Source organism: Gossypium hirsutum, chromosome A05, assembly GCF_007990345.1.
Source record: "Gossypium hirsutum isolate 1008001.06 chromosome A05, Gossypium_hirsutum_v2.1, whole genome shotgun sequence".
Taxonomy (NCBI): Eukaryota; Viridiplantae; Streptophyta; class Magnoliopsida; order Malvales; family Malvaceae; genus Gossypium; species Gossypium hirsutum.
Genome location: NC_053428.1, coordinates 100,205,090 through 100,207,201, shown reverse-complemented (window position 1 = coordinate 100,207,201; position 2,112 = coordinate 100,205,090). Strand labels below are relative to the sequence as shown.

The 2,112-nt window shown below is 40.2% G+C and overlaps 1 non-coding gene across 1 annotated transcript; it reads right to left on the bottom strand.

Annotated features, from left to right (window-relative positions):
* Nucleotides 1-349: 349 nt before the first annotated feature.
* Nucleotides 350-456, bottom strand: LOC121229860 (small nucleolar RNA R71). The gene has a single exon (XR_005927815.1). It is a non-coding gene; the product is annotated as a small nucleolar RNA R71 (small nucleolar RNA).
* Nucleotides 457-2,112: the final 1,656 nt, after the last annotated feature.

Here is a 2,112-nt window from a genome sequence, read left to right as displayed (position 1 = left end):
ATGCCCTACCTAAACTAGACGAGCTGCTAGGAAACATAGAAAAAATGACAATTAATGCCAATAATTTTGAGATAAGGTGGCCACAATCCAGATGATCCAAAACACGCTGAAATTCAAAAGAAACATGGTGAAAGATCCAAACGAACATTTGAAGCGATTTCTACAACTATACGACACCTTTAAGTAAAATGGGGTATCAGATGATGCTGTGCAGCTTTGGTTATTTTCATCCTCTTTGTGCGACAATGTGACTGATTGGTTAGACTCATTAGAACTGGGTTCTGTTACCATGTGGAATGATCTAGCAAAAAAATTTCTGTATAAAATTTTCTTGATTAGTCGAACCATTCAACTTAGGTGAGAGATCACCAATTTTAAGCAATATAAGGGTGAGTGCCTGTACGAGGCATGGGAACATTTCAAGACAATGCTAAGGAAGTGCCAACATCATGGATTACTAGAGTGGCTCAAACATACAATTTTTTTTATAATGGTGTTAAAGGCCATATCAAGTCAAGCTTAGATGGAATGTCTGATGAATCTCTCATGTTTCATACGTATGAACGAGCATACAAAATCATTGATGATATGTCCATGAATTTGTACATGTGGCCCTATGAGAGATGTATATACAAATCCGAGCCTCCAACGGTAAATGTTGTGAACAAAGATAACAACGATGCTTGATTCCAATAAATCTTAGAAAAGCTTAACCATTTGGAAACGCCTATCAACCCAACAAGACGAGAGCTTTATTCTGAGAACCAACCGGAGGAGGCAAGCTACATAGTTAATAGAAGGAGATGCATGTGGTCAAAGATTCGATCGATTAGAGGGGGAGATGCAAACTATGAATATGGACATTCGAAAAGTCCAAGCTACATGTGGATGACTCGAATCTCAAATGGACAACCTCTGGGACCGAATGAGCCAATTAATGACAATGTTTCAAAAGTAAAATGACCAGACTCTCCCTAGTAACACGGGAAATAACCCTTGAAGAGATTGGAAGGAGCACGTAAAAGCAATTGCTTTGCGATTGAGAAAGGAATTGAAGTCACCAAGTAAACCCATCCATGAATAGGAGGAGATTATCGAAGATGTCGACGAACCCACGGAAGAATAAGAAGCTAAGCACCATGAGTCGATCGAGAATGTAGCTAAATTGGTGCCTGATTCGGTAATCTCAAATTCGAGCACAATAAATGTACCATTGCTAACAAGGTTAGAGGATAAGCAAGAGGTAGATTTTATAAAATTTTTTAATTTATTTAAATGTCTCAATGTCAATTTGCTGCTATTAGAGTTTATCGATAAAATTCTGAAATATGCCAAGTACTTAAAAGAAAGTATGGCACGGTATAGGAAGATGAAAAAGGGCAAGCAAATTGATATTAATGACTCGTGTAGCGTTTTAATGGCTAAGAAGATACCCCTGAAATTAAAAGATCCATGTAACACCCCTCACCCGTATTCAACACAGATAGGGTTACGAAGCATTACCGGACTTATAGCACAATAATCATATATTTCACATACATTTCTTAAATTCAATTAATCATCAATCAAAACCATTCACACCGTCCCTAACACGAGCCTACGGGCCCAAAACATGCATTCAGAAAGGTTCGAGACTAAATAGATAACTCAGGAAACTTTTACAAAACTTAGAAATTTTTTTCCATAATACAAAAGACACACGCTCGTGTGGCCCGACCGCGTGTCTCACACGGCCAAAGACACGACCATGTCACAAGTCGTGTGAACATTCAAAATGAAAACACATGGCCGTGTTCCAGTCCATGTCTGACCCCGTGTAACTCTCTGACTTGGGTCACATGGCCAACACACACACCCGTGTGACTAGCCCGTGTGCCTTAGAAATGGCTACACACGTCCATGTGTCAGTCCGTGTGCTAGTCTATGCCAAACCTGTAGGGTACACTGACTTAGGCCACATGGCCAAGTCACACGCCCGTGTGTTAGGCCGTATGGAGCATACTAACTTAATTTCAATTACAACACTAGGGGATACACGACCGTGCAACCTGATCGTGTGTCACACACGGCTGAGACACACGCCTGTGTCTCTGCCCGTGTGGATAAAAAATA